This window comes from Eucyclogobius newberryi, unplaced genomic scaffold (assembly GCF_026437365.1).
Source record: "Eucyclogobius newberryi isolate DKJ021-1_F unplaced genomic scaffold, fEucNew1.0.hap1 SCAF_18, whole genome shotgun sequence".
NCBI lineage: Eukaryota > Metazoa > Chordata > Actinopteri > Gobiiformes > Gobiidae > Eucyclogobius > Eucyclogobius newberryi.
Window position 1 is genome coordinate 2,880,696 of NW_027315812.1, and position 12,060 is coordinate 2,892,755.

Here is a 12,060-nt window from a genome sequence, read left to right on the forward strand (position 1 = left end):
ACATGACACATGTAGGACACTGTGTGGACATAACACATGTAGGATGCTTTGTGGATATGACACATGTAGGACACTGTGTGGACACGACACATGTAGGACACTGTGGACATGACACATGTAGGACGCTCTGTGGACATGACACATGTAGGACGCTTTGTGGACATGACACATGTAGGACACTGTGTGGACATGACACATGTAGGACGCTTTGTGGGCATGACACATGTAGGACACTGTGTGGACATGACACATGTAGGATGATGTGTGGACATGACACATGTAGGACGCTGTGGACTTGACACATGTAGGACGCTGTGTGGACATGAAACATGTAGGACACTGTGTGGACATAACACATGTAGGATGCTTTGTGGATATGACACATGTAGGACGCGGTGTGGACATGACACATGTAGGACACTGTGTGGACATAACACATGTAGGATGCTTTGTGGATATGACACATGTAGGACGCTGTGGACATGACACATGTAGGACACTGTGTGGACATGAAACTTGTAGAACGCTGTGTTGACATGACGCATGTAGGACGCTGTGTGGAAATGACACATGTAGGTTACTGTGTGGACATGACACATGTAGGACACTGACACTGTGTGGACATGACACATGTAGGACACTGTGTGGACATGACACATGTAGGACACTGTGTGGACATGAAACATGTAGGACGCTGTGTGGACATGAAACATGTAGGACGCTGTGTGGACATGACACATGTAGGACGCTGTAGACATGACACATGTAGGTTACTGTGTGGACATGACACATGTAGGACGCTGTGTGGACATGACACATGTAGGACACTGACACTGTGTGGACATGACACATGTAGAACACTGTGTGGACATGACACATATAGGACACTGTGTGGACATGACACATGTAGGACGCTGTGTGGACATGAAACATGTAGGACGCTGTGTGGACATGAAACATGTAGGACGCTGTGTGGACATGGCACATGTAGGACGCTGTAGACATGACACATGTAGGTTACTGTGTGGACATGACACATGTAGGACACTGACACTGTGTGGACATGACACATGTAGGACACTGTGTGGACATGACACATGTAGGTTACTGTGTGGACATGACACATGTAGGACGCTGTGTGGACTTGACACATGTAGGACACTGTGGACTAGACACATGTCGGACGCTGTGGGGACATGACACATGTAGGACACTGTGTGGACATGACACATGTAGGACGCTGTGTGGACATGACACATGTAGGACGTTGTGTGGACATGACACATTTAGAACACTGTGGACATGACACATGTAGGACGCTTTGTGGGCATGACACATGTAGGACACTGTGTGGACATGACACATGTAGGACGCTGTGTGGACATGACACATGTAGGACGCTGTGTGGACATGACACATGTAGGACGCTGTGTGGACATGACACATGTAGGTTACTGTGTGGACATGACACATGTAGGACGCTGTGGACATGACACATGTAGGTTATTGTGTGGACATGACACATGTAGGACACTGACACTGTGTGGACATGACACATGTAGGACACTGTGTGGACATGACACATGTAGGACGCTGTGTGGACATGACACATGTAGGACGCTGTGTGGACATGAAACATGTAGAACGCTGTGTGGACATGAAACATGTAGGACGCTGTGTGGACATGACACTTGTAGGACGCTGTAGACATGACACATGTAGGTTACTGTGTGGACATGACACATGTAGGACACTGACACTGTGTGGACATGACACTTGTAGGACGCTGTGTGGAAATGAAACATGTAGGACGCTGTGTGGACATGACACATGTAGGACGCTGTATACATGACACATGTAGGTTACTGTGTGGACATGACACATGTAGGACACTGACACTGTGTGGACATGACACATGTAGGACACTGTGTGGACATGACACATGTAGGACACTGTGTGGACATGACACATGTAGGACGCTGTGTGTACATGACACATGTAGGACGCTGTGGACTTGACACATGTAGGACACTGTGGACTAGACACATGTAGGACGCTGTGGGGACATGACACATGTAGGACGCTGTGTGGACATGACACATGTAGGAAGCTGTGTGGACATGACACATGTAGGACGCTGTGTGGATATGACACATGTAGGATGATGTGTGGACATGACACATGTAGGACGCTTTGGACATGACACATGTAGGTTACTGTGTGGACATGACACATGTAGGACGCTTTGTAGACATGACACATGTAGGACGCTGTGTGGACATGACACATGTAGGACGCTGTGTGGACATGACACATGTAGGTTACTGTGTGGACATGACACATGTAGGACGCTGTAGACATGACACATGTAGGTTACTGTGTGGACATGACGCATGTAGGACACTGACACTGTGTGGACATTACACATGTAGGACGCTGTGGACTAGACACAACACTGTGGGGACATGACACATGTAGGACGCTGTGTGGACATGACACATGTAGGACGCTGTGTGAACATGACACATGTAGGACGCTGTGTAGACATGACACATGTAGGACGTTGTGTGGACATGACACATATAGGACGCTGTGTGGATATGACACATGTAGGTTACTGTGTGGACATGACACATGTAGGACGCTGTGTGGACATGATACATGTAGGACGCTGTGTGGACATGAAACATGTAGGACGCTGTGTGGACATGACACATGTAGGACGCTGTGTGGACATGACACATGTAGGACGCTGTGTGGACATGACACATGTAGGTTACTGTGTGGACATGACACATGTAGGACGTTGTGTGGACATGACACATATAGGACGCTGTGTGGATGACACATGTAGTTACTGTGTGGAGATGACACATGTAGGACAATGTGTGGACATGACACATGTAGGACGCTGTGTGGACATGACACATGTAGGACAATGTGTGGACATGACACATGTAGGACGCTGTGTGGACATGACACATGTAGGACGCTGTGTGGACGTGACACATTTAGGACACTGTGTGGACATGACACATGTAGGACGCTTTGTGGACATGACACATGTAGGACGCTGTGTAGACATGACACATGTAGGACACTGTGTGGACACGACACATGTAGGACACTGTGGACATGACACATGTAGGATGCTGTGTGGACATGACACATGTAGGACGCTTTGTGGACATGACACATGTAGGACACTGTGTGGACATGACACATGTAGGACGCTGTGGACATGACACATGTAGGACACTGTGTGGACATGACACATGTAGGACGCTTTGTGGACATGACACATGTAGGACACTGTGTTGACATGACACATGTAGGACGCTGTGTGGACATGACACATGTAGGACGTTGTGTGGACATGAAACATGTAGGGCGCTGTGTTGACATGACACATGTAGGACGCTGTGTGGACATGACACATGTAGGACCCTGTGGACATGACACATGTAGGTTACTGTGTGGACATGACACTTGTAGGACACTGACACTGTGTGGACCTGACACATGTAGGACACTGTGTGGACATGACATGTAGGACACTGACACTGTGGGGACATGACACATGTAGGACACTGTGTGGACATGACATGTAGGACACTGACACTGTGTGGACATGACACATGTAGGACGCTGTTTGGACATGAAACATGTAGGACGCTGTGTGGACATGAAACAAGTAGGACGCTGTGTCGACATGACACATGTAGGACGCTGTAGACATGACACATGTAGGTTACTGTTTGGACATGACACATGTAGGACACTGACACTGTGTGGACATTACATGTAGGACACTCTGTGGACATGACACATGTAGGACGCTTTGTGGGCATGACACATGTAGGACACTGTGTGGACATGACACATGTAGGACGCTATGTGGACATGACACATGTAGGACGCTGTGGACATGACACATGTAGGACACTGTGTGGACATGACACATGTAGGACGCTGTGTGGACATGACACATGTAGGACGCTGTGTGGACTTGACACATGTAGGACACTGTGGACTAGACACATGTAGGACGCTGTGGGGACATGACACATGTAGGACGCTGTGTGGACATGACACATGTAGGACGCTGTGTGGACATGACACATGTAGGACGCTGTGGACATGACACATGTAGGTTACTGTGTGGACATGACACATGTAGGACGTTGTGTGGACATGACACATATAGGACGCTGTGTGGACATGACACATGTAGGACGCTGTGTGGACATGACACATGTAGGACGCTGTGTGGACATGACACATGTAGGTTACTGTGTGGACATGACACATGTAGGACGTTGTGTGGACATGACACATATAGGACGCTGTGTGGATGACACATGTAGTTACTGTGTGGAGATGACACATGTAGGACAATGTGTGGACATGACACATGTAGGACGCTGTGTGGACATGTCACATGTAGGACAATGTGTGGACATGACACATGTAGGACGCTGTGTGGACATGACACATGTAGGACGCTGTGTGGACGTGACACATGTAGTTACTGTGTGGAGATGACACATGTAGGACAATGTGTGGACATGACACATGTAGGACGCTGTGTGGACATGACACATGTAGGACGCTGTGTGGACATAACACATGTAGGACACTGTGTGGACATGACACATGTAGGACGCTGTGTGGACATGACACATGTAGGACGCTGTGTGGACATGACACATGTAGGACACTGTGTGGACATAACACATGTAGGATGCTTTGTGGATATGACACATGTAGGACGCTGTGGACATGACACATGTAGGACACTGTGTGGACATGAAACTTGTAGAACGCTGTGTTGACATGACGCATGTAGGACGCTGTGTGGACATGACACATGTAGGACGCTGTGTGGACATGACACATGTAGGTTACTGTGTGGACATGACACATGTAGGACACTGACACTGTGTGGACATGATACATGTAGGACACTGTGTGGACATGACACATATAGGACATTGTGTGGACATGACACATGTAGGACGCTGTGTGGACATGAAACATGTAGGACGCTGTGTGGACATGAAACATGTAGGTTGCTGTGTGGACATGACACATGTAGGACGCTGTAGACATGACACATGTAGGTTACTGTGTGGACATGACACATGTAGGACACTGACACTGTGTGGACATGACACATGTAGAACACTGTGTGGACATGACACATATAGGACACTGTGTGGACATCACACATGTAGGACGCTGTGTGGACATGAAACATGTAGGACGCTGTGTGGACATGAAACATGTAGGACGCTGTGTGGACATGGCACATGTAGGACGCTGTAGACATGACACATGTAGGTTACTGTGTGGACATGACACATGTAGGACACTGACACTGTGTGGACATGACACATGTAGGACACTGTGTGGACATGACACATGTAGGTTACTGTGTGGACATGACACATGTAGGACGCTGTGTGGACTTGACACATGTAGGACACTGTGGACTAGACACATGTCGGACGCTGTGGGGACATGACACATGTAGGACACTGTGTGGACATGACACATGTAGGACGCTGTGTGGACATGACACATGTAGGACGCTGTGTGGACATGACACATGTAGAACACTGTGGACATGACACATGTAGGACGCTTTGTGGGCATGACACATGTAGGACACTGTGTGGACATGACACATGTAGGACGCTGTGTGGACATGACACATGTAGGACGCTGTGTGGACATGACACATGTAGGACGCTGTGTGGACATGACACATGTAGGTTACTGTGTGGACATGACACATGTAGGACGCTGTGGACATGACACATGTAGGTTATTGTGTGGACATGACACATGTAGGACACTGACACTGTGTGGACATGACACATGTAGGACACTGTGTGGACATGACACATGTAGGACGCTGTGTGGACATGACACATGTAGGACGCTGTGTGGACATGAAACATGTAGAACGCTGTGTGGACATGAAACATGTAGGACGCTGTGTGGACATGACACTTGTAGGACGCTGTAGACATGACACATGTAGGTTACTGTGTGGACATGACACATGTAGGACACTGACACTGTGTGGACATGACACTTGTAGGACGCTGTGTGGAAATGAAACATGTAGGACGCTGTGTGGACATGACACATGTAGGACGCTGTATACATGACACATGTAGGTTACTGTGTGGACATGACACATGTAGGACACTGACACTGTGTGGACATGACACATGTAGGACACTGTGTGGACATGACACATGTAGGACACTGTGTGGACATGACACATGTAGGACGCTGTGTGTACATGACACATGTAGGACGCTGTGTGGACTTGACACATGTAGGACACTGTGGACTAGACACATGTAGGACGCTGTGGGGACATGACACATGTAGGACGCTGTGTGGACATGACACATGTAGGAAGCTGTGTGGACATGACACATGTAGGACGCTGTGTGGATATGACACATGTAGAACACTGTGTGGACATGACACATGTAGGACGCTTTGTGGGCATGACACATGTAGGACACTGTGTGGACATGACACATGTAGGATGATGTGTGGACATGACACATGTAGGACGCTGTGGACTTGACACATGTAGGACGCTGTGTGGACATGAAACATGTAGGACACTGTGTGGACATGACACATGTAGGACGCTGTGTGGACATGACACATGTAGGACGCTGTGTGGACATGACACATGTAGGACGCTTTGGACATGACACATGTAGGTTACTGTGTGGACATGACACATGTAGGACGCTTTGTAGACATGACACATGTAGGACGCTGTGTGGACATGAAACATGTAGGACGCTGTGTGGACATGACACATGTAGGACGCTGTGTGGACATGACACATGTAGGACGCTGTGTGGACATGACACATGTAGGACGCTTTGGACATGACACATTTAGGTTACTGTGTGGACCTGACACATGTAGGACACTGACACTGTGTGGACATGACACATGTAGGACGCTGTGTAGACATGACACATGTAGGACGTTGTGTGGACATGACACATGTAGGACGCTGTGTGGATATGACACATGTAGGTTACTGTGTGGACATGACACATGTAGGACACTGACACTGTGTGGACATGACACATGTAGGACAATGTGTGGACATGACACATGTAGGACGCTGTGTGGACATGACACATGTTGGACACTGTGTGGACGTGACACATTTAGGACACTGTGTGGACATGACACATGTAGGACACTGTGTGGACACGACACATGTAGGACACTGTGGATATGACACATGTAGAACACTGTGTGGACATGACACATGTAGGACGCTTTGTGGGCATGACACATGTTGGACACTGTGTGGACATGACACATGTAGGATGATGTGTGGACATGACACATGTAGGACGCTTTGGACATGACACATGTAGGTTACTGTGTGGACATGACACATGTAGGACGCTTTGTAGACATGACACATGTAGGACGCTGTGTGGACATGACACATGTAGGACGCTGTGTGGACATGACACATGTAGGTTACTGTGTGGACATGACACATGTAGGACGCTGTAGACATGACACATGTAGGTTACTGTGTGGACATGACGCATGTAGGACACTGACACTGTGTGGACATTACACATGTAGGACGCTGTGGACTAGACACAACACTGTGGGGACATGACACATGTAGGACGCTGTGTGGACATGACACATGTAGGACGCTGTGTGGACATGACACATGTAGGACGCTGTGTAGACATGACACATGTAGGACGTTGTGTGGACATGACACATGTAGGACGCTGTGTGGATATGACACATGTAGGTTACTGTGTGGACATGACACATGTAGGACGCTGTGTGGACATGATACATGTAGGACGCTGTGTGGACATGAAACATGTAGGACGCTGTGTGGACATGACACATGTAGGACGCTGTGTGGACATGACACATGTAGGACGCTGTGTGGACATGACACATGTAGGTTACTGTGTGGACATGACACATGTAGGACGTTGTGTGGACATGACACATATAGGACGCTGTGTGGATGACACATGTAGTTACTGTGTGGAGATGACACATGTAGGACAATGTGTGGACCTGACACATGTAGGACGCTGTGTGGACATGACACATGTAGGACAATGTGTGGACATGACACATGTAGGACGCTGTGTGGACATGACACATGTAGGACGCTTTGGACATGACACATGTAGGTTACTGTGTGGACATGACACATGTAGGACGCTTTGTAGACATGACACATGTAGGACGCTGTGTGGACATGAAACATGTAGGACGCTGTGTGGACATGACACATGTAGAACGCTGTGTGGACATGACACATGTAGGACGCTGTGTGGACATGACACATGTAGGACGCTTTGGACATGACACATGTAGGTTACTGTGTGGACCTGACACATGTAGGACACTGACACTGTGTGGACATGACACATGTAGGACGCTGTGTAGACATGACACATGTAGGACGTTGTGTGGACATGACACATGTAGGACGCTGTGTGGATATGACACATGTAGGTTACTGTGTGGACATGACACATGTAGGACACTGTCACTGTGTGGACATGACACATGTAGGACAATGTGTGGACATGACACATGTAGGACGCTGTGTGGACATGACACATGTTGGACACTGTGTGGACGTGACACATTTAGGACACTGTGTGGACATGACACATGTAGGACACTGTGTGGACACGACACATGTAGGACACTGTGGATATGACACATGTAGAACACTGTGTGGACATGACACATGTAGGACGCTTTGTGGGCATGACACATGTTGGACACTGTGTGGACATGACACATGTAGGATGATGTGTGGACATGACACATGTAGGACGCTTTGGACATGACACATGTAGGTTACTGTGTGGACATGACACATGTAGGACGCTTTGTAGACATGACACATGTAGGACGCTGTGTGGACATGACACATGTAGGACGCTGTGTGGACATGACACATGTAGGTTACTGTGTGGACATGACACATGTAGGACGCTGTAGACATGACACATGTAGGTTACTGTGTGGACATGACGCATGTAGGACACTGACACTGTGTGGACATTACACATGTAGGACGCTGTGGACTAGACACAACACTGTGGGGACATGACACATGTAGGACGCTGTGTGGACATGACACATGTAGGACGCTGTGTGGACATGACACATGTAGGACGCTGTGTAGACATGACACATGTAGGACGTTGTGTGGACATGACACATGTAGGACGCTGTGTGGATATGACACATGTAGGTTACTGTGTGGACATGACACATGTAGGACGCTGTGTGGACATGATACATGTAGGACGCTGTGTGGACATGAAACATGTAGGACGCTGTGTGGACATGACACATGTAGGACGCTGTGTGGACATGACACATGTAGGACGCTGTGTGGACATGACACATGTAGGTTACTGTGTGGACATGACACATGTAGGACGCTGTGTGGATGACACATGTAGTTACTGTGTGGAGATGACACATGTAGGACAATGTGTGGACATGACACATGTAGGACGCTGTGTGGACATGACACATGTAGGACAATGTGTGGACATGACACATGTAGGACGCTGTGTGGACATGACACATGTAGGACGCTGTGTGGACATGACACATGTAGGACGCTGTGTGGACATGACACATGTAGGACGCTTTGGACATGACACATGTAGGTTACTGTGTGGACATGACACATGTAGGACGCTTTGTAGACATGACACATGTAGGACGCTGTGTGGACATGAAACATGTAGGACGCTGTGTGGACATGACACATGTAGGACGCTGTGTGGACATGACACATGTAGGACGCTGTGTGGACATGACACATGTAGGACGCTTTGGACATGACACATGTAGGTTACTGTGTGGACCTGACACATGTAGGACACTGACACTGTGTGGACATGACACATGTAGGACGCTGTGTAGACATGACACATGTAGGACGTTGTGTGGACATGACACATGTAGGACGCTGTGTGGATATGACACATGTAGGTTACTGTTTGGACATGACACATGTAGGACACTGACACTGTGTGGACATGACACATGTAGGACAATGTGTGGACATGACACATGTAGGACGCTGTGTGGACATGACACATGTTGGACACTGTGTGGACGTGACACATTTAGGACACTGTGTGGACATGACACATGTAGGACACTATGTGGACACGACACATGTAGGACACTGTGGATATGACACATGTAGAACACTGTGTGGACATGACACATGTAGGACGCTTTGTGGGCATGACACATGTTGGACACTGTGTGGACATGACACATGTAGGATGATGTGTGGACATGACACATGTAGGACGCTTTGGACATGACACATGTAGGTTACTGTGTGGACATGACACATGTAGGACGCTTTGTAGACATGACACATGTAGGACGCTGTGTGGACATGACACATGTAGGACGCTGTGTGGACATGACACATGTAGGTTACTGTGTGGACATGACACATGTAGGACGCTGTAGACATGACACATGTAGGTTACTGTGTGGACATGACGCATGTAGGACGCTGTGTGGACATGACACATGTAGGACGCTGTATGGACATGATACATGTAGGACGCTGTGTGGACATGAAACATGTAGGACGCTGTGTGGACATGACACATGTAGGACGCTGTGTGGACATGACACATGTAGGTTACTGTGTGGACATGACACATGTAGGACGTTGTGTGGACATGACACATATAGGACGCTGTGTGGATGACACATGTAGTTACTGTGTGGAGATGACACATGTAGGACAATGTGTGGACATGACACATGTAGGACGCTGTGTGGACATGACACATGTAGGACAATGTGTGGACATGACACATGTAGGACGCTGTTTGGACATGACACATGTAGGACGCTGTGTGGACGTGACACATTTAGGACACTGTGTGGACATGACACATGTAGGACGCTTTGTGGACATGACACATGTAGGACGCTGTGTAGACATGACACATGTAGGACACTGTGTGGACACGACACATGTAGGACACTGTGGACATGACACATGTAGGATGCTGTGTGGACATGACACATGTAGGACGCTTTGTGGACATGACACATGTAGGACACTGTGTGGACATGACACATGTAGGACGCTGTGGACATGACACATGTAGGACACTGTGTGGACATGACACATGTAGGACGCTTTGTGGACATGACACATGTAGGACACTGTGTTGACATGACACATGTAGGACGCTGTGTGGACATGACACATGTAGGACGTTGTGTGGACATGAAACATGTAGGGCGCTGTGTTGACATGACACATGTAGGACGCTGTGTGGACATGACACATGTAGGACCCTGTGGACATGACACATGTAGGTTACTGTGTGGACATGACACTTGTAGGACACTGACACTGTGTGGACCTGACACATGTAGGACACTGTGTGGACATGACATGTAGGACACTGACACTGTGTGGACATGACACATGTAGGACACTGTGTGGACATGACATGTAGGACACTGACACTGTGTGGACATGACACATGTAGGACGCTGTTTGGACATGAAACATGTAGGACGCTGTGTGGACATGAAACATGTAGGACGCTGTGTCGACATGACACATGTAGGACGCTGTAGACATGACACATGTAGGTTACTGTTTGGACATGACACATGTAGGACACTGACACTGTGTGGACATTACATGTAGGACACTCTGTGGACATGACACATGTAGGACGCTTTGTGGGCATGACACATGTAGGACACTGTGTGGACATGACACATGTAGGACGCTGTGTGGACATGACACATGTAGGACGCTGTGGACATGACACATGTAGGACACTGTGTGGACATGACACATGTAGGACGCTGTGTGGACATGACACATGTAGGACGCTGTGTGGACTTGACACATGTAGGACACTGTGGACTAGACACATGTAGGACGCTGTGGGGACATGACACATGTAGGACGCTGTGTGG

General features: G+C 48.3%; 1 protein-coding gene across 1 annotated transcript in view; it reads left to right on the forward strand.

The window, feature by feature from the left end:
* The window catches only part of dnah5l (dynein, axonemal, heavy chain 5 like), a 314,079-nt gene that overhangs the window by 245,293 nt on the left and 56,726 nt on the right, over positions 1-12,060 (forward strand). The gene's annotated exons all lie outside the window — the stretch shown is intronic.